Raw genomic sequence first — 22026 nt, 5'->3', positions numbered from 1 at the left:
TGTTCATTAGAGGGATCAATGGTACTTAAGGCATTAGATGTAACTACAGGGGCAAAACAGTAATTTGACCTAGTTGTACTTACGAGCAATTTGTGAAGGGTCATCGTACTGTTGATTGATTATATCCAATGGACATAGAAATATATCTGTAGTGCGAAGCATGCAGTTGTCGGTCTTTAGTGGAGTGTCCAATAGTTAACGAATGGTGAATAATGTAATTAAAGAGTTTAATTAATTATTCATGTACTGTTGGAGCTTCAAACTACGGGTCCATGAGATCCCCTTGGTAGCTCAATAGGATTTAGTTGAGAATTAGTTTTTGGATTAATTTGAATTGTTCAAATTGATAGAGGGATTTAATATATATGATATAATTAAATTGTTTCAATTATATGTGATATAATTTTCATAATGTATTTGATACATTATATCTTAATGAGAGGAAATAAATATTTGAATGGGATTCAAAGATATTTTCTAAAAATTGGATTCATAGTTGTTAAATTTAATATAAATATGATTTATATTAAATGCCATATAATAGAGAAAAGAAACTATAGTTTATATTGTATGTGATACAATATTAAAATTATAAGTTATATGTTATATTTGATACAATATATAATTTAATATATATATATATAATATGATAAGTTAGTTATCATAATTATAATTATATTATTATTATTATTTTGATAATAAGGAAGGGAGTTATAACTCCCTTCTCCATCTTTTCTCTCCACCCACATTAGTGGGGGGTGGTTATTCTATTTTGGCAAAAGAGAATAAAAAGAAAATGGTTTTCTTCTTGTTCTGTACGTTGATGCAGTTGAACAATTGAGAAAAGATAGAATTGTTATGTATCTTTGAGTGTTCTTGTGAAAGTTCTCAATCTTCTTCTTCCTCCACATTAACCTTTTCCTCTTAACCAAAATAGTCAGAGTCCAGAACTTATGGGTTCTCACCCTGAGAATACCAAGGTATCTATTGTGGTAATTTCCAGGTTTTTGTTTCAAGGTTATCTTGAAGAAGGTCTTCAAGTTGTTCATGTTTGTTCGAGGGACAATCATGAAGAAAAGGTTCTACAAAGGTGATATTTCTTGAAACCTTTTCTTATAAAGCATGCTATAATTTAATTTTAAATGCATATCCTTTTGTTTATTTACTATAAACTTTGTATTCTATAATTTATGTAATTTGGCCAATCCGCTTTTGTTCAAGGTTCTCTCATACGAGTTCCTTCATCAACGATCCATTGAAGGGGTGGGGTTTAAACTTTCTGAAATCGCTTAAGTGTTTGGCCTCACGGGATAGGTCATAGCTGTTCTGATTTTGCGACTGAGTCTGGTGCAACTGAACCTGTGGAAATTGCTCCTGCTGAGTTTGGGTTGTGGCGGTCTACCCTGCCATTGCACTATGGATCAAGTCTTGTATCTTTTCCATCAGGGATGATGCCACGACTTCCCCAATTCTTGCTTCCATCACCTTCTTGTCAACTTGAGCCACAGGTGGGTTTGAAGCTGTCGGGATGTTTTGACTTCCACTGGCTCCCTTTTCTAGCACCCCCTTCGGGGAAGGGTCCTAGACCCGTGGGTGCTGTACTTGGGAGTCTCGAACCCCTCCTCTAACTGTCCTCTTTGCACTAAACTTAGGTGCCATGTCGTGCTAGGAAGCCACAGATCAGTTTCATTGATTCCCATATCAAGAAAACATGTTTACTAAGGCATTACATCAACTAGTCTCATACACATATATTAAAAACTTTTTATTAGTAAGATATACCTGGCGATGAAGAAGAATCCGTTATTGGACCACAGGGACTATCTTATAACGACCCGACCCCCTCTAGGACTTTAAATCGATTTTTTTAAAAAAAAATAATTTAAAGTGATCGTGTAAAAAAAAAAAAAAAAACTTGTGTTTATAATTGCTTTTCTAATAAACATTTTGAAAGCAATTTCAAGGGCACATCAAAACTTATTTTTATGAAACAATTTAAAGTTCTTGTAACTAAAATATTCTTACAAAAAGCACTTATGCTAAACACCCCCTTCTCTATATATGTTTCATAATCAATTTTAAACCAGTAAATTAAAATGTCAAATCGAAATGGCTTAAAAATTACCCAAAAAACACATTTTTACAATTCCAAACATCATATCAAACTAATCAAGAATATACTTTTAATCCCTCAATTTTAGATTTAATTTCATTTACGTCTCTAATTTTCGATGTGAAAATATAGCTTGTGAATTTTGAGTTTAGCCGCATTCATATGACCTAAAACTAACATGACGCTTATCTTTTTACTAACAATATATATATATATATATATTTAATTTTTATAACAAAAAATGTATTTCTCAACAATTTTCCCCCATTTTCTCTCTTCTCATTCCCCTCCATTTCTTTCCCTTCCTTCCTTCAAAGCCAGGAGCCCGTGAAAGGAAACATGCAAAAACTCAAAGGCAACATTATCGAGTTTGAAAATTCATGGACTCATGGAACCAAACCCAAAACTTTGAAGATTAAAAATATATTCTTCTCAAATAGTTTTTTTCTATTAAATAAATATGTGAAAGAAACATAGGAGTGTGTTGAGAAAAATTGTAATGCTTTTGTTTTATATGTTTTTTTTTTCCTTTTATATAAAGAATTTCTTCCACATTATTGAATCACAGAAAAATGGATAAAAAAAAGTCAATAGTGTGAATATAGTATTCATAATAAACATGTTATCTAGTTTAAAAAACATAAATCTTATTTACTAATTTAATCTTTTAATTTTTTTATAATTTTTCTAAAAGTAGCTATCAAGATTGATATTTTATTGATATTTTCATTGATACTTCCATAAAATTAAAGTAGATATTTTTTTTTTTTTGTTAATATAGATATTTTAAACTTTGTATATCATAAGATTTTTGTTTTTTTTAAAATATTATGTAAGATGGACAAATCAATTCTCTGACTTTGAAATTAATAGTGCAAATACTATGCTAGTTGAGATATGTTCATTTTGGTATAATCTAATCTCTCATATTATGCTTATTGTTTGTCATGAGTAAGGTTTAAAATGTCGATGTCATAGATATACCGAATCTTAATTTCATGGAAACATCCATGAAAATATTGATAAAATGTTGATGTCGATGAATATTTCTGAAAAAATTACAAAAACAAAAATTAAGATAGATACTTTTTGTTAATATCAACATTTTAAACATTGGGTCATAAGATTTTTTTTAACAATATGTGGGATGAGGAAATCGATTCTCTGACTTTTAAATTAATTGTGCGAGCACTATATTAGTTCACATTTTTTTCATTTTTGCATAATATAGTGTCTCATATTATATGCTCATTGTGTGTCATGAGCGAGGCTTAAAATGTTCATGTCACAAAAATGAGGTCTTAATTTTTACATAAATATCAATGGAGATATCAATTAAAATATCGATGAATATTTCTTAAAAAAATTATAATAACAAAAAAGAAATTTCAATTAGTAAATAAACATTTTATGATTTTTAAATAAACTAACAAGTCTATTTACATTTATATACTTTAGTGATGTCTTGTTACTTGTTTTTTGTTATGTTTCGTGATTATTTCTATGAAATACGTCAAATGATATGATAAAACCTACCAATTTAAACTTTTGGGTCAATTGGTGATTTAAGAAAATAATGAAAATATCGATTCACTTCTCATGTCGATATCAAATGCATGAAAATATCGACAAGAAATTTCAACCAATTGCAAGGTGTCACGTCATAATAACCAAAGCTAATCCTATTAAATTTTGGGCCAGTTAAGAATTATTGACCCAAAATTCAAATTTGTAGACAAACAAATGGTTAATTAAGAGATGCCACATGTCTTAAATCTAGTCATTTGATGACCACAATGGGCTCATCAACTTCAATAGTGATTAAGCATGAATCACGATCGATAAATTGAGTTAGAGGTCTCTAATTACACTTTAAATCTTAAATTAAATTGGGTCGAGTAATTAAAATCGTTCAAGTCAAAAGTTCAACCTAATTCAAACCCATAACGAAAATTTGAGTAAAAAAGAAGATTGGTCCCAAGCCCAAAAGCACATGAGCACGATTGTATCCCTCTTTATTGTTGATTAATGAATGGGTTGGGGATATGATGATGGTGCTAAGGAGGTCTCAACCTAATTGAGATATTTCGGTGCATCTACTAACCCTGATTGTATCTTTTTTTTTTTTTAAAAAAAAAAAAAAAAAAAACACATGAGCACAAATCCATGTTGCCCATGGAAAATCTCTATAAATAGAGGCTTTGGCCTTTCATTTTGGAGGAGAAATTTGACAACAAAATGCTGAAGCTTTAGAGACATGAAAATTGAAGTTCTGAAAGATTTCAAGACTTTGAAGTTCTTAACGATCACAAGATTACAACTTTTTGAAAATTAAAGATTTGGAAGATCTAAACTTGAATTCTAGATGACTGAAACTCAAATCGATATCAAGTTTACAGCTTACTAAAAATTAAAAACTTGGGAGTTTAAACTCTATTCCACATTTGAGAGAATGCATCAAAGGAGTACATACTAAAGACTATACCTACTTTACTACACATAAATACAAATACAAATATTATTTTCAATTAATTAAATCTTTTCGAAAATCTCGTCGTACATCGACATGTGGATATAAAATTAATTTGTGGCTACGAGTTAATTATGATGGGATTGAAAAATTTAAAAAGAAAAACAATCAAAGTAAAATAAAGACAGGACGGGACAAACTTTTGGAAGAGACGACGTAGTAAGAGAAAAAGATAAATTTACCGAATTGTAGTTGAGAGTACAGTTGAGATGTCACAATTAAGGATGTCCATGTCAACCTCTCTTATTCTTTTCAAATTTCCATTTTACACTCTTTAACTTATTGGCCTTCTCAGACCCAAATAAACACAATTGCTTTATATTGGTTTGGCATTTAATTGTGATGAGTTTTGTTATTATACCTTGGCCTCTTTTAGGAAATTATCCTAGGTCCCTTTTTTTGTGGGGACCTTGTCTTTAGATGCAATTCAAAAGTGAATTTCTTCGTCCAATAGTGTTTCTTTCTTCTTTTGGCTGGTTCATAAGATTTGGACTTGAAATCTTTTCGTGGGAAGACCTGAAAAAAATGAAGAAGATGAGAGATGTGATATAGAGTTTGTTTAGATTGACTTTCTAAATTCTTAAAAATATTTATCAAAAGATTTGAGTGCACACATGAACATCATTTGTAGTATAAGAGTTATACTTAGTTGGGCTATTTGCAAATGCATGGTTTGCATATTTACTATATTGTGATTGAAATTGTTTTATTTTCTCTTTATCTCTCGAGTGTTTACGCCTATTTTTATTATTTTACTTTCATTTTGAATTACTCGTTGCTTATTTTCAATTACATATAAAACCTTCACATTTGTCTACAAACCTTGATATGTTTTTTTATAAAATCGAATTTTTGTGTACTCCACTTTCTTGAGAATTTGATGAGAGTTGAGACGAGTCTCTTAGTTTAAACATATACTATCAATAAATAGTATAAATGGACAATATCTAAGAATCGAATCCCACTAAGAATGAAGTACAAGAATTCAATTTTACAAGCCCGCCTGATCAAAAGTAACCGAGATAAGATGATTGGATTAGGTGTGTGCATAAAGTAAAATATAGTAAGTAAAGATATTGAAATAGCTAAGAACAATAAAATGAGAACAATAGATAGATAAAAAGATCAATGAGGGAAAGAGGGTTTCAAAACAGTTTCTTCTCTAAAGAAGAGTTGTGCCCAAAAAAACCATTATGCACTCACATCTTGCTCTTGCAAGCATAGAGGGATATTAAGCAGTATGCGATTGGAATTGCGCTTGTAGTCTGCCATTTCAATACTTATCACCTTGAACCAAGTCTTACAGCTATTCAAGTCTTTCTAAGATGCTTTTAGAAGACTAAACAATTAAATAAGTACTTCTATATTGAAACTTGATAAATAAATGTAGAACTTAAATTGGTCTCTCTTGAATTCTCAAAACTTCTGTTGCTCCATCTCCGCAGGGGCAGAGAACCCATCGCTGTCTCGGCTGTGCTACCGGAGGCTCTGGGGAAGTCGGAATAGGAGTATATTTTGCCTTATTTCTAGAGTAAAAAGGCTAAGTCTTATGTCTAGGTACTTTTCTATATTGCTTTTGCAAAAACCGTTTATTATGGCCAAATTCCTTCGATATCATCAGATTTGACATGGTATGTTAACTTAAACGATCAAGTTAGATTAACAACAAAAGCAACAAGTGACAAATATGGGAGTTTTCTTCAAATCTCGGGTTTTGACATATTTTGAATTCCCTAGAAGAAGTTCTAAAAGAAAGGAAAAATACATAAAGAAGAAATAAAGGAGTGTTTATATTGAAAGAAAAATAGAAAGATATAAAGTGTGCTTAGAAAAAGAAGACCAAAAAATAACAACTAGAACGAGGAGTTGATTAGAATTAGAATGCATAAACGAAAATAAAGGAAAATTAAGGACTTGTTTAGTAGGCATTCTAAAAATAGAAATTTGAAAATAAGCTTTTTAGTGAAAACGACTTGTATTCCAATTAAACAATTGTTCAATGTGTTTGATAATTGATGACCACAATACTTATGGATGTTAATTCATTAGAGTTTGAAGTCAAGTGTGTGGCAAATAGTAAAAGCGAAGCATTCCACATATTGTCTCCCATGAGACTAATAAAATAATTAAGTTATTTTATGACTGAGTTTGATAAACGGGCCCAAAAAGAAAGGAACTGTCAGGCCCAAAAACAAGCCCTTTTACTGAGCTAAACCAAAAACATAAATTTAAGGTGGTAGCTGACGTGTGTGGAGCTCCTTAGGCCATGTAGCTCATCAACAAACATGTGGTAAGCTAAATCTCCATTCTTTTACTTCAATTCATTGCGTCAGAAATAAGAAAATGAAATGAAAATGTTCTTACCTTTTTTCTCTCTTTTGTTCATGCGAGAGTTAAGCCTTTTGATCCTAGAGCTCTCAACTTCTAGTGAAGAAGATGAACATGTAATAAAAAATTTAAGGAGATGAAGGAAAGATAAACACAACAATGTATAGTGGTTCAGTGATTTAGCTCCACCTACATCCACTTTAAAGAGATCCTCAAGTTTTTCATTCAAAGACTTCAAGATTATAAAAGCATTCAGATAAGATCCTCTTCCACACCTACTTCTCTAAAAATACTCACTGATTTCTCACAGCTAAAAATGAAAACCAAACCATACATACATTCTTTACACTTTGTTTTTTTTTCATACAGATAGTCGAGGAACAGAAAACAGTTTGTAACAACTTGCTAACTATTTTCTGTTTGTTTGAACAGGGGTTAAGAAGACAGAGAGCTGAAGAAGAGCTTGGTGTTTTAGGTTCACATTTTTAATAAATCTCCCTCTTAAAGCAAAAACACCTTGAAGATCTTCAATATTCGGTAATTATTTTCCTTTATTTAAGTTTATTATTTTGAGTAGACTTAGACAGTGATCAAACTTAGGTCTTGGTAAGGCTTTGGTTAATAAATCAGTTGCATTATCTTTTATTCTAACCTTCTGTATGTTGATTGTTCCCTTCTCTATAATGTCTCTGACAAAGAATAGCTTTACGTCAATGTGTTTTGTTCTGTCATGGTATTGCTGATTTTTGGTTAAATGGATTGCACTCTGGTTATCACATAATAACTCTACTAATTCTTATATGTAGCCTAGTTCAGAAATTAAACCTTGTAGTCAAATTGTTTCCTTAATTACTTCTGAAACTACTATAAATTCAGCCTCAGTAGTTGATAGAGCAACTACTGATTGTAGGGTAGACTTTTAGCTTATAAGGTTTCCTCCTAATATAAAGAAGTAACTTATTAGGGACCTTCTTTTATTATTTTCCCCTGTAAAATCTGGATCAACATACCTCTCTAGAAGTAGTTTAGGTTCATTAAAGGTTGTATATAATAGACCTATGTTCACTGACCCTACTAGGTATCGAAATATCCACTTGGTAGCTTACCAGTGATTTTTGCCAGGGTTGCCCGTGTATCTACTAACCAGACTTGAACTATAGGCTAGGTCAGGTCTAGTGCACACCATCAAATAAATCAAACTCCCTGTGGCATTAGAATAAGGAACATTAGACATAGTTTGTTTCTCAGCTGGATCCTTAGGGGAGTCATTGACAGATAACTTGAACTGTTGATCCATAGAAGTAGTTATTGATTTAGCATTAGACATAATAAACCTGTCTAGCACCTTTTGAGTATAATGACTCTGAGATAAGAATAATTTCCTTCTACTTCTCTGTGTTGTGATCTCCATACCTATGATTCTTTTAGCTGACCCTAGGTTCTTCATTTCAAATTCAACCTTCAATTAATTATTAATTTCATTCAGCTCAGAAATACTTTTCCCTGCCAATAACATGTCATCTACATATAAATAATAATAAATAGATTAGACTACCATTGATAAGCTTCTTGTAATAGACATAAGGATCATAAAGGCTTCTCATAAAATTTATTTTGTTGATGAAGACATCAAATCTCTTATACCTGCACTTAAGAGATTGCTTCAATCTATATAGGATCTATTCATCTTACAAACAAGTTCAATTTTCCCTTGAACCTCAAAACCCTTAGGCTACTCCATATAGAGTTCCTCCTTCAAGCTTTCATGTAGGAAAACTGTAGTAACATCCATCTATTCTAATTCAAGGTCTTCACAAGCCATAATAGAAAGAAGAACCCTGATTAAGGTGTGTTTCACCACTAGAGAGAAGATCTCTGAATAAAACTCCTTCTTTTTGCTACCTTTGGCAACTAACCTGACTTTATATTTCACTTCTTAATTGTTTTCTCCCAAGAATTTCTTCTTATACACCCATTTACAAGGAATCACTCTTTTGTCAAGTGGTTTATCAGTCAGCTCCCACATATTATTTTTGTTTAGTGAGTCAATTTCACTCTTCATAGCTGCAAGCCATTCATTTTTCTCTTCACTGTTAAGGGCTTCCTAAAACCTGTTAGGTTCTTCACTGTCATTATCAATAGAGTGAATATAAATGCAATCAAACCTTGCAAATCCTGGTGGTCCTTTTTTCCGTCTCTTGAAAGAAGATAGTCTTCTAGATTCTTAGTTTGCCTTTCAATTCTATCTTCAGAAGTGCCTGGAACATCTGAGAGTTGTACTTGTTCATCTGTTGTTACAGAAATTTCAATTCTAGGATGAACTTCAACATATGAGCTGGAAAGAGGGTCAAACTGATCTTTCTTAGCTGATTGCCTTACTGTTTCAAAATCCGTATAGGACTCATTCTCTTTGAAGATTACTTCTCTACTGATTAGGCTTCTATTAGAGCTGAAGTCCCAAAATTTGAAGCCTTTTACTCCTTTTATGAACATACATTTCATAGCTCTAAGTTTTAACTTGCTTTGTTTAATATGAACATAGGCAGTGAATCCAAAAGGCTTTAGGATTGAGAAATCATGGGGTGTTCCTCTCCATTTTTCTTTATGGGTTTGCATATCTACAGAAACACTAGGGCTTCTGTTGATTATAAAGGTTTTTGTGGCTAAAGCTTCTTCCCAAAAGCCCCCTGCTACATTTGCTTCAGACAACACGCACCTAACCCTTTCCATCAGTGTTTTATTCATTCTCTTTGCAACTCTTTTCTATTAAGGAGTATAGGTTATTGTCCTGTGTCTAGTTATTCCAAACTCAACACAAAGAGAGTTAGAATTATTCCCTAGAAATTCTAGGCCATTATCAGTTCTGAAGAATCTAATTTTCCTCTCAATTTGAGCTTCTACCTTGGTCTTCAAGTTTTTAAAACATTCAAAGGTCTGATCTTTAGATTTAAGAGAATAAGTCCACACTTTTCTAAAAACATCATCAATAAGAGATAGAAAATACCAGGAACCTTCCTGGGAAGGAGTTGTTGCAAGACCCCATAGTTCTTCATGAATATAGTCAAGGATGGCCTTGGTAGAATGGACCTCTTTTGTGAACTTCGTTCTCTTGGACTTCCTAAGCACACAATATTCACAGAAACTGTGTCTTTTAGTGCCTCTAGACTGAATCAAATCTTGCTTCAAGAGCTCATCTAAACCTCTTTCACTAATATGTGAAAGTCTTCTATGCCATAGCTCAAATTCACTGTCCTTCTCAATTTCTGACAGTAGAGCATACTTAGATTGATTAACCGTCTTCAAAACATATAGACTATCAATTTTCTTTCCAACAAAGATTGTCCTTCCCTGTTTTTCTATCTTCAAAGCATTTCTTTCTCCAATGAATGTATAGCCCTTATTATCAAGCATGCCCAAAGAGATGAGATTTCTTTTAAGATTTGGAACATGCCTAATATCTCTTAAAAGTACTCTCTACTGTCTAAGAGTTTTAGTAATATTGAGCCTCTACCAGTGATCTCACACTCATTGTTATTCCCTTTGTAAATCGAGTCTTTTTCCTCTGATTTGTAATCAACAAACCAGCTCCTTTTGGAAGTCATATGATAGGTACATCCTAAGTCTAAGACCCAGTCTCCCTCCTTAGTTTCAGAGTCCATGGCCTTCTTGTTTGCAGCAGCAAGAACCTCAGTGTAATAGGTTTCCTCTCCAGCAGGCCTCTGATTTCTCCCATACTCCCTTGAATTCCTTTGTTCATCACTTCTGAAGTCTCTATTTCTGGTTGAATCATCTCTACCATATGGCTTATATCTTCTGTTATCATCTCTTCTCTGATGCTTTCCCCTTTCAAGGTAATTTCTCTTGAAATGCCCTTCCTTATGGTAGATAAAGCATTTCAAGATTGACCTCTCTTTATGCACTTTCTGATTCTTGTTGAAAGAGCTCTTCTTAAACTGATTCTTGCCTTTAGTGAATAGGGACTCAGCACCACCAGCACTCGTTCCTTCTGCTTGCAACTTTAATTTCTACTCCTTAGGGCTGTAATGACAGTGTTTAATGTCACAATCTCTCTTCCATCCTTCAGAGTTATTTTTACCTCCTTATAAGTGTCATGTAGTGAGTTAATCAACAAGGTAACTTCACTTTATGCTCCTAATTTCTCCCTGGATTGATTAAATTTATTTGTAAGTCTCTTGAATTCATCTAGATTTTCATTCACGGGCTTGGAATGATTCATCTTGAAGGAGAAGAGCCTTTCTCAGATGTACAACTTGTTAGAAAGATTTTTTTTTTTTTTTTTTTTTTTTTTTTTAAATCATAGAGATCCTTTAATTTCTCCCAGACTTTATATGCAGTATTTTCATTTATAACTTGTCTGAGAATACTATAAAAAATATTGAGTATTAGAGTTCCATGTGCAATTTTTCCCATGTTTTTGCTTATCTTCAGCACTTAAAGAGGTAGGCAGAGACTTCAGATTATCCAAAGCTTCCAGTTCCTTTTGTGAGATCAAAAAGACCTTGACCTTTTTTATCCATGGTGCAAAATCTCCAACTCCATTGAACTTCTCAATTTCGAATTTAGTAGTGGCCATTCCAAGAACTTTAAGAATCTGATTTGTGTTATCTCAAAATTTTCAAGAAATTGGTCTATGATCTCTCAAGAGGTTCAAGAAAACAGATTTGAGGCTTCAAAAACACCAAGAAGCTATCATATAGCTCTGATACCAGTTGATAAAAATGGACCCAAAAAGAAAGGAACTTTCAGGCCCAAAAACAAGACCTTTTACTGAGTTGAACCAAAAACATAAACTGAAGGTGGTAGCTAATGTGTGTGGAGCTCCTTAGGCCATATTGCTCATCAGCAAACATGTCATAAGGTAAGTCTCCATTCTCTTACTTCAATTCATTGTGTCAGAAATAAGAAAATTAAATGAAAATGTTTTTACCTTTTTCCTCTCTACTGTTCATGCGAGGGTTAAGCTTTTTGATCCTCGAACTCTTAACTTCCAGTGAAGAAGATGAACATGCAATAAAAAATTCAAGGAGATGAAAGAAAGATGAACACAACAATGTATAGTGGTTCAGTGATTTAGCTCCACCTACATCTACTTTAAAGAGATCCTCAAGTTTTTCAATTCAAAGACTTCAAGATTACAAAAGCACTCAGATAAGTTTCTCTTCCATAGCTCCCTCCCTAAAAATACTCACTGATTTCTCATAACTAAAAATGAAAACAAAAACCTTACATATATTTTTTACACTGTTATTTTTATACAGATAGTTGAGGAACAGAAAACAGTTTGTAACAACTTGCTAACTGTTTTCTGTTTGTTTGAATAGAGGCTAAGAAGACAGAAAGCTAAAGAGGAGCTTGGTGTTTTTGGTTCACATTTTCAATAGGTTGTTCAATACAAACCAATTAGGAATGGATCAATAGGTGATTTTGAGGGTTGGTTTCGAATATTATTAAAGGTAAGCAATAATAAGAAACAGGGATTACAAGTTATGCTTCAACTTATAGATAAACTGTCTCAGGCTATGCGGTTGCATCGTAATTGCATCACTGTTCTGCGAACTAAGAAAAACTCTTATTCAGTATTGTTTTGAAAGTTCTTTTAAAAGACTAAGCAATTGATCCTATATCTCTATAGCTAATTGAATCTTAGACGAATTCATGCAATCTCTTAGTCTTATGGTTGTCTTATATCAAAGAGCACGTGACAACCTATGTCTAGGGTTTAGTCTCATATTCTTTTGTAAATTTCGCTTATACGTCAATTTAACCTAGCAGGACAATAATATTTCAACAAAAGAAATAGAAAGTATGAATGCAATATAATGGGGACGCATTTGCTTAAGCCATATAATCCTTAGGGCATCTACATGAATGAATCCCTTAAAAAATAAGCCCATAAGTAGATTTAGGATGAACAAACGTCACTAAATCAAATTTTATGGGTTAAAATGTAGCAATTCAAGAAATGAAATAAATTGAATAAAAAAAAACAATGAAGAACTAAAAGAAAACGGGCTGAAGAAACATTAACAATGATCTTTGACTCAAGCCTACACAACTAAGATGCCCTCTTGAATGAATTCAACCTTTCTCAAGGTAAATTCTACTCTAACCTACCACTTTGGAGATTCGTCTGATTAGGGAGTTGGGAACTCAGCTACATAAGATGGAATTCACTCATTTTTCAAAGTAGGGGTAAGTAGATAAATTGCTCTCTTAAGGGCTGATTCTGGGACTTGAACGATGTGGCGCCACACACCTTCTCAAGGCCTGAGAGATGTCCACTCATAGTAGAACTATGATGTATTATTCGTTAGAGGAATCAATGGTACTTAATGTAGGATTATATCAGCAACATAGGAAGCACAAGGATCATCTAAGCATTCAAATTCACTAATTTTGATAAAATATTAAGCATGCTCTTGTAGAAAAACAAGTAAGTTTCAAGACATATCTCTTGTTGAACTTCTTCAAAGCTCCTTCTCGACCTGCTATCTTCTCCAAATCTTGTTGTAGACCGCCTCAAGATCTTCTCCACTATTCTCTTGGTGCTCTAGATTGAGTTGTGGGACTCAAAATAAGCTTGAATCAAGGGATGAAGGAGAAATGCTCACTGCAGTAATCTTGTTGAAGAACCTTTCTTCAAACCGAATTTTCTCTAAAATTCTCTATAGATTGCATGCCCGATTTTTCCTGCAATCTCTTCATTATATTGCAGATCAACGTGCAAAGGAGAGATTTGCATGAGTTGCAGCTCATGCTTGAAGAAGACAAGGCAAGGTTGAATGCATTTTGTGTGAGCTACTTGAAAGATGGATAATGGAAAATCAACATTTTCCATTTAAGTGTTTTGTTTTCTAATTTTCAAATTTTATCTCAAAAATAAAAATTTGATTTTATAAAACCTATTTTGATTTTAAAAATGAAAATTTTAATTAATTTCATAAATTAATTATTAAATAAAACTTAATTAATTTAATATTTTAATTTCATAAATTAATTATTAAATAAAACTTAATTAATTTAATATCAAATATTAAATTAATTTTAATACATATCCATATTTATATATTTAAATCATATTTAAATATATAAATTCTCTTATTTCGTTTAGTTCTTAAATTAAACATGTAATTATATCTCATATAATTACTAATTCTCTTAATTTTAATTTGAACGTTTCAAATTAACTTATCACGCTATTCTAGAGCTAGTGCGTTATGAGCTAGTAGGGAGACCTCGCGGACCTACAGATCATGGATTCCAACAATCTGCGATTAATTGGCTAAACTCATTAGACCAAATTAATCTTCATTCGTTAACTAAGGGGTCATTCCACTAAAGCCCATAGTTGCACTCTCGTCACTGTAGATATATTATGTCCACATGATTTAACCATAATCATCAAGTCGACCTTTCACAGGTTGTTCGTAATAATGGCTGGGTCAAATATATGTTTTACCCCCAAGATTACGTTTTATTCCTCAAGTACCTACTAATCCTCTAATAAACAACTGGTTTGTGATCCAATCACTAAACCAAACTCTCTCAACCCAGTGAGAGGGTGGGACCCCTTGTTCAAGACCTGGATTCAGTACTTGAGAGAACAACCTTTCTTCTATTCCTAAATCGGGTAGACGTGAATTCCATCTTGCACCCTATGTCCTCAGCTATCTATCCGATCTTACACCTGAAATGGGAGTCTTATTGAGCCGAGGCTGTTGAGCCAACTCTCACCTATGCAAATCTAAGGGCAATCTCGAATAAATAGAAGTTCATAGTTAGCTTAGGATTAAGATCGAGTTACCTAAGTTATCTAGGCGAAATAGTTAGTCTTAAACAGTAAACAACATTATAAAGTAAGAGTGACTTATTTCTTGGTCATGATCTTATGCAATCTCATTGCATAGGACGCCCCCACTTCTCATGTCATAACATGTACGAATTAGGATCACATCGTATGTAGCACTTTACAACTCTTTGTAACAATTACAGAGTAGGCCACATCCAATAGTGTTACCATTATAAGGTACCCAACCTCATTCATGTACCATAGATCATTTTGACTATTTACTCGAACCCGATCCACTTTTATGTCTCCACATAAAGTTCAAGTACTTATACAATAGTCATGGGTCTTAGTTTATTGGATTTAGACTTTCATACAATTTATGAGATCAATAACATGTATATTGATTATAAAAGATGTTTATTATTTCACAAATTGCGAGTTTTTAAGACATAAAACCCAACACTTAAGGAGTTAGATGTAACTATAGGGGCAAAACGGTAAATTGGCTCAATTGTACATACGAACATCTGTGAAAGGTTATCATACTGTTGACTGGTTATATCTGATGGACATAGAAATATATCTATAGTGAGAAGAGTGCATTTTTCGATCTTTAGTGGAGTGCCCGACAGTTAATGGATGATAGATCTCGCGACTAAAGAGTTTAGTCAGATATTCACGTACTATTGGAGCTTCAAGTTACAGGTTCATAAGGTCCCCTTGGTAGCTCAATGGATTCAAGTTGAGAATAAGTTTTTGGGTCAGTTTGAAGTGTTCAAACTGACAAGAGGAAGTTTGATATATGATATGATTAAATTGGTTCAATTATATATGATATAGTTGACATGATGCATGAGATACATTAATTGGAGGAATTTGATATAAATATGATTTATATCAAGTAAAGGAGAAAAGGACTATGCTTTAAATGTTGCACTATTAAAACTATAGGTTATAAATATAATGTGATAAATTAGTCATTATATTTATTTATAATTAAAATAATTATTAGGTAATTGTTGGTGGTTTCTCCTTAACCGTGCGTGAAAGTGGGAGGTTATATTCGGTTTTCATAACTGAAGGATAAAATGAAAAAATTTTCATTTTGTAAGAACCACTTCATTTTTTAGTACACAGCCATCCGTTTAACTCACGAGAGACTGTATGACAGCCTTCTAAGCTTTTGACTAAACGTGTACAAGCGCCATTATATAAACGATCGTGTAGCATTTTACTAAACAATAGTATGGCTAGTGAGTTTCACTAACGATTGTATAAACAATCATGCCTAATTTCCTAAATGATTGTGTACCTGCTAAAATTTTACTAGACGATCCAGCACAAAGTCTATACGATAGACATTATACTCTTCCACTTGCTTGGTCGTTGAGTTCAATCGTTGTTTCCTCCAAACTCTACCAATCCAACAGAGCCTACACCTCCTGGATTCTCACTCCGAGAATACCAAAGTTACTGAGTGGTGGTGTCTGAAAGGTTTCCTGTTCATGGAGAAAATTGTTCGTGGTTGACCAGACGATCGGGTTGGCGTTCTAAGCGACAGTGAGAGATTATTGTACCAGACTCCACGAGAGCGAGAAAAAGTTAGAAGAAACGTTCTTCAAAGGTATGTCTCTCGTTATTTTTGTATTTAATTTCTAAAGTACGCAGTAATTTGATAGAAGATGCATAACTAGTTTGTATGTTTGTAAATGCTTGTAATTCTGTCACAATGAATTTGAAACGATTTTGCTTCCGCTTATAAGTTCTCTTTGATAAGAGTTCCTTTACATTCTTCCTTGATGACTTCTCCACCTTATAGATTCAAAGTGATTGGGTGATGACCAAAATCCACGTTCCTTCGAGCCCTAGTTGAAATTAGAGTCAAAGCTAGAACGATTAAAGACTAAAAGATAAACAACAAATAATGAGTTGTGAAATCTGTGTTGACTGGGTCTAAAGCACGATGCATTTGCATCTGGGCATTTTCCTGCAAAAGTACAAAAAACCTCAAATGAACTAAAAATGGTCTAATTCATTCCGAAAACCCCTAAACGTACTGAAAATTGCATATAGACATGCATTGACCTAGTTTGATTGATTTGGGACCTCTCAGAGTTATAACGGCATACTTAAGACCTATTTTATGCATGAAAATTAACTAAATCAAAGGCAAAGAGTATATAAAATATGACATTTATCGATAATATATTTATATTCTCCACTAGCTAGAGTTACCACTAAATATTTGATTGAAAATAAACTTTTATTAAATTAATTTTTGTAGCATATTATTAATTAATTAATTAACATGTTTTATATTAAAATTTTATATAATTATTATTTTGTTTCATATAATTTATGATACATGGTAATACATATTTTAACCTCAAAGAAAAATGAATTGAGTTTACAATGTTAAATACTATAGTTATTAATATTTTTATCTCTTATAATATAACTTTACATTTAAAATTTTTTAAAATTTAGATACACCTAAAACATAAAAGATGTTTTCAGAATTTGCATTATTTAGATATAGAATCAGAAAACAGTTTTAGAAAATAGAATCCAAATTAATTACCAAACACATATTACTAAATGAATCTGATAATCTAAAACATAATTCAAATTGTCTACCAAACAAGTTCTAAAAACTTTAGTTGTATAAAATAAACTTTATTATTAGAAAAATGAAACAATATAATTTGATGAAGTTTAAAGAATAACAAGAATATAAAGCTAAAAAATTAAGAAAACAGTAACTAATTAAATTTCACTCAAAAGAACTCATAGGATTTCTTTATCTTCTAGCTTATTCATCCTCTTTCAAAGAAAAATAATAGGACTTTCACCTTCTTCCTTTTGAATTAGGTGTCCATAGAGAAGTTAAAAATCATAGAAAGAACTCAGAGTGATGGCTACAATGCTTGACAGAAACAAAAAATACAGAAAATTAAAAGGCCAAACAAAAATCATCTCTAAAATACAATTGTAATTACAATTATATCCTTAAACTTTTAATTTTAAAAGTTGTGCCCTCAAACTTATATAACCATTAAAATTTGGGCAAATAGGACCTTGAAATTTACATAATTTTATTAATGGTAACATTTGCATAAGTTTGAGGGTTGAATTTTAATCGTTTATGGGTCCAATTTCAATAATTACTATAAGCTTGAGGGTCCAATTTTAACACTTACAGAAATTTAGGGGCCCAATTTTTATAATTAAAACACTACAAGAAATAATGGATAGAATAGCTAACGAAAAATGTTATAAAAGACCTTTCATAGTCTTTTTCGAAGGTCTTGACAACTCATGTTATTAAAAGCTAGGACTTTTATAGCTTTTTGTAGCGTTATAATGGATGCTATAATAGAGTATGGAGATATAGCATGTATACATGGTTATGAAAACATCTAATAGCATTAGTCATTAAAGTTATCTTTAACATTTAATAGCTTTCTCTCAATGCTATCTTTATTATATAATAGCGTTTTCTTAATATTTTATTTGAAATATGATAACCTTTTTTTAAGGCTATTATTATATCATATATATATAGCTTTAATCTTATGTTAAAACAAACAACACTGAAATTATGTCCATTTACGTTACAAACACTTGTTTTAATTTAAATAGACATATGAAATAATTCACAATGTATGCATTAAATACAATGACTTCCTTTCATTATTGAAATTTAGTAATCAATTTACATTAGAAACTAAAAAAATTATCCAATAATACAAAATATATATCAAATGTAATTTTCAACTATATAAGGTTCACAAAATATAGAATTCAACAAGTTTTGAGGATTATAGCATCATGGAATTGAGCTTCCATCTTTATCTTCATCTACCTACATAAAAAGTGAATTAGCATCAGATTGGTTCCCAAAACCACAATTGAATGTCAAAACTATATAAAAAGTACATAATTGTCATTTAGACTCTCAAAACAACCTAAAAGTATGTGGTTCATTAATAATCGACAAAGTTACGTAAACACAATTATTAAATCTTTAATTACCTCTAAATTCATGAGTCTATCATTCATTTTAGCTATTCTGAATGTAACACGTATATATAAGCATTAGTTAGGAAGGATAACTTGACATTAAACTTCATAGATCATTGAAATAATAAATGTCACTTATTTTGCAATAATAATATAAGCAATGGTCATGAACTCTAAACATATGAAAATAGTAATAAAATAGAAACAAAGGTACACTGAATAAATATGTTAAAAACAAATTCAGAACAATATGTAAAATATGGAGATGTTTTACAATTCTAATAATAGATTGAAATTAGAGTAAAGTGTAACTTGTTTACCCATTAAGAAGAAAGCAAAAAATAAGCATGACAAACATGCTAAAATAATACTTTAATTTCCTACCTGCGGTTCATTGAAAAAAGATTCCACTCTTGGCTATAGTCACGAACCTATAAATAATAATCATGGTAAAAACAGAGTAATAAATAATTAAAGGTGAGAAGAGAAATAGTGTAGAACAAGAGAGAAGAAAAGAAAATTGTTATCAAAAGAATAAGAAAGCGATAATTCAAAATGCTCTAAAAGATGTTTTAAACTAAAATTTGAGCATTTGTATGTTATTACTCGCTTTAAAAGTCTCTCCTATTCGAATCGGTGTAGAATGCCTTATCCGTAACCACATTTGTTGTCAATCTTGTGATGACTTCCTTTCTCACGAGAACCATTATCAATAAATTCTGGACTTTTACACCAAAAAAGAGCATTGAAAATGGATGGATAAATCAAGAACATCTCTAAGGGGTCTTTCTTTTCCATTGAAAATCCTAGAATTTCTCTCATACCAAAATCTTCCAAAAAAATTGTTTTTGTTAATGTTGTCCCATAAGAGCCCTTTCGTTGCCTTAAAAAATTACGTTTTAAAAATTAGCAAAGGAAGGAAGAGTATAATTACTAAGCATAGGTTGAACGCATAGGCATGATTGATGCAAATTTTAAAATAGATTGTCTACTAAAAAATCTTTCAAATCCATGCGTTAATTAACATTTATACAAAGTTCTAAGAATATATAAACATACAACTTCTCACAACTTTTATTACAAAAAAGTTTAGAAATATTTATTACTTTCAACAAACTAAGCACAAAAAAAATTGATCAATTCAGCACCACAACAATTCACTAAAGATGCAACCAAATTCCCACATATTTGGATAACAATATCAACCAAAGATAGTATATTGAGGCCAATCAACTACAGTAAAAAAATTCATGTCCTAAATGACTAATTACAACACCTACTCATACACAAATTTAAATCAAAATCAGAATATGTGAAATTTAAAAATTTATACAAACTTGTCTTAAATAAATATAAACTCCTTTAATTAATAAGTCAAAAGCAAATCACGTACCTCACTCTTTCAAAAATTAAGAATAATTTGTATACCTCTATCCTGGCCTGTAAAAAACTACTCAACTGAAGGGAGAAAAAAGAAAAAAAATGTTAAAATCAAGAATCTAAATTCCACAACACAAGATAACAAAGTAATCAATAATAGTTTTTTCAAATAAACGAACTTATTAAAATGAAAGAGGTAAAGAAACACACAATAGATGCAAAATAACAATACATATGAAAAAACGTTGCATCTATTTATACAAACATTTATTTTGCAGATGAGCATCAAGTGGGGAGCATCGAGTGGGTTTTGTTTTGCGGCAGATTTGGATGAGCATCGAGTTCTGGACTAGATCGAGGACCAGATCAAGACTTGGATCGAGTTCGATCAAGGATCAAGTTCTACACTGGATCAAGACTTGGATCGAGTTCGATCAAGAATCGAGTTTGATCAAGGATCGAGTTCTTCACAGTGAAGATCAAAGATCGAGTTTTGGACCGGATCGAGGATCAGGTTCTAGCATAAAATTTTTAGACTAGAGTTACAGAATCATCAACCATTAGAGGAAACAAAACCCAATACATAATTGCATTCTATTTAGCTAGCTCAATCTCCTTCAAGTGCAGAAACTATAATCGAACAGCAACCAAACACAAATAGTAATCAATTGCCAATGGAAAAACGCAAAAAGGAAAATCTAAAATCAAATAAAAAAGAAAATGAAAATGGATCTAAGTATGAGTAAAGAGAGGAAAATCACACTCACCAAAGTTGCTGCAACCGACAGAGACGATGGAAAATCAGTCGTCGAAGTAGAATGCAGGCATACATTTTAGGGAATTGCACGAAGTTGATAATGATAAAGAGAGGAATGAGAACGATATGGGTTTCAAGTGTTGAAAGTTCTAATTTGAGAATATAAGGGTTGAGATTTGAGAGAAAGAAGATTGGTATTTTATGTGGAGAGACGAAGAAAGGAAAGAAGAGAAATAGAGAAAAAGAAAGGAAAGAAGAGAAATAGAGAAAAAGAAAATATGGGTTTTGTTTGTTTGAAGAAGGGGTGAAGTGCGCGGCGGCCAAAATTTTGCTTGTTTGGGCGGATAACTACGAAATTCCAAATTTTGATTTTTAACATCTTCCCTTTCTTTTTCTTTTTCTTTTTTTTTTTAGAGTTTCTTTAGCCTATTTTTAAAAAGGCTATGTTCAAGAACTATAATAAGTCATATTTGTTGTAGTGAAAGTTTGAGGCAATAATTGCCACTATCTCCATATTTTAGGGGTGATTTTTACAATTTATCCAAAATAAAATCATGGAGATCAGAGTTTGTGTAGAAATGAAAATGGAGTATGAATCTTCAAGGTTGAGTTCTTCTTTTAGCCAAGATTGAAGTTTATAGACATCTAGTCTAGGCTTTATAGCCAAGTTCAATGTGTACGTAGGGGCGGATCTATTAAGGATCAGGACTAGATGTCCCCTCAAATTACGTTATTATATATATTTGTATATAGTTTTTTTTATTAAATATAAAATATATGTGATCTTATTGTATATATTTTATTAAGTTGTTGCATTGATGAACTTCATTGGTTGTTAGTGCACGCTGGAGATTCCTTTTATGCTTAGGACTATAGGTTTCAATATTTGGATTGTTTTTCATGGATATTTTTATTATTTTTATTATTTAATTTTCTTTTTAAGAAAGCAATAACTTCTTACTTTGTAATGTAGAATGAATCTGCTAACCCATATTTTATAGCCTCTAAGTTTTGAAAATTATGACCATCAAACTTTCCATTTTTTACTCTAATAAATTTCTAAGGAATGTCTAATCAATCTTTAA

At 31.7% G+C, this 22026-nt stretch overlaps 1 long non-coding RNA gene across 7 annotated transcripts; it reads left to right on the top strand.

Annotated features, from left to right (window-relative positions):
- The first annotated feature begins 6914 nt into the window (after positions 1 to 6914).
- On the top strand, positions 6915 to 21538 carry LOC120078270 (uncharacterized). Of its 7 annotated transcripts, none has more exons than XR_005481968.2 (5): positions 6964 to 7508; positions 11421 to 11850; positions 11984 to 12445; positions 16112 to 16405; positions 20463 to 21538. It is a non-coding gene; the product is annotated as an uncharacterized LOC120078270 (long non-coding RNA). The 7 variants fall into 7 exon arrangements; XR_016529569.1 differs by having other exon boundaries at positions 16212 to 16405; positions 20463 to 21537; XR_016529570.1 differs by lacking the exons at positions 16112 to 16405; positions 20463 to 21538 and adding an exon at positions 6915 to 6933 and having other exon boundaries at positions 7404 to 7508; positions 11984 to 12613.
- The last annotated feature ends 488 nt before the right edge of the window (positions 21539 to 22026 follow it).

This window comes from Benincasa hispida, chromosome 5, assembly GCF_027475165.1.
Source record: "Benincasa hispida cultivar pf3 chromosome 5, pf3_genome.v1.1, whole genome shotgun sequence".
Classification (NCBI taxonomy): Eukaryota; Viridiplantae; Streptophyta; class Magnoliopsida; order Cucurbitales; family Cucurbitaceae; genus Benincasa; species Benincasa hispida.
Note: the sequence above shows the minus strand (reverse complement) of the source record. Positions and strands in the feature narration are given on the sequence as shown.